Source organism: Geospiza fortis, unplaced genomic scaffold, assembly GCF_000277835.1.
Source record: "Geospiza fortis unplaced genomic scaffold, GeoFor_1.0 scaffold224, whole genome shotgun sequence".
Classification (NCBI taxonomy): domain Eukaryota; kingdom Metazoa; phylum Chordata; class Aves; order Passeriformes; family Thraupidae; genus Geospiza; species Geospiza fortis.
In genome coordinates, this window is record NW_005054448.1 from 542,614 (window position 1) to 543,050 (window position 437).

A 437-nucleotide genomic window follows, 5' to 3' on the forward strand; every position below is an offset into this window, starting at 1 on the left:
AGCAGCTGGACAAGGCAAGAAGGAAAATAACAACTGCACAAGAAGAGAAACTGGAGCTGCTGGAGGTCAGAGCACTCCCGGTTTTCCAGAGGGGCCAGGATCACACCGGAGGGGCCGTGGGAAGGAGCCCACACATCTCACCCTGCCACAGCTCAGCCCCTTGTCCAGCATCCCATGGGAAACATTCCTGCCGCCCAAATTCCTAAAGAGCCCAGCTGGATTCATCCACAGGGGGCGTTTATTGAGGAACTGAGGCTTTTAGGAGAAGAATTTGTTGGGAAAACCACCCTTGTGGCCGTAGGCAGCCTGGGGTGACTGTGTGCAGCTCAGAGGGTCCCTGGAGAGCCCCGGCAGAGCGAGGAGAGCTGGAATGTCGGGAAGGGCAGAGAAACAGGCAGGAGAGCTGGAATGTCGGGAAGGGCAGAGAAACAGGCAGG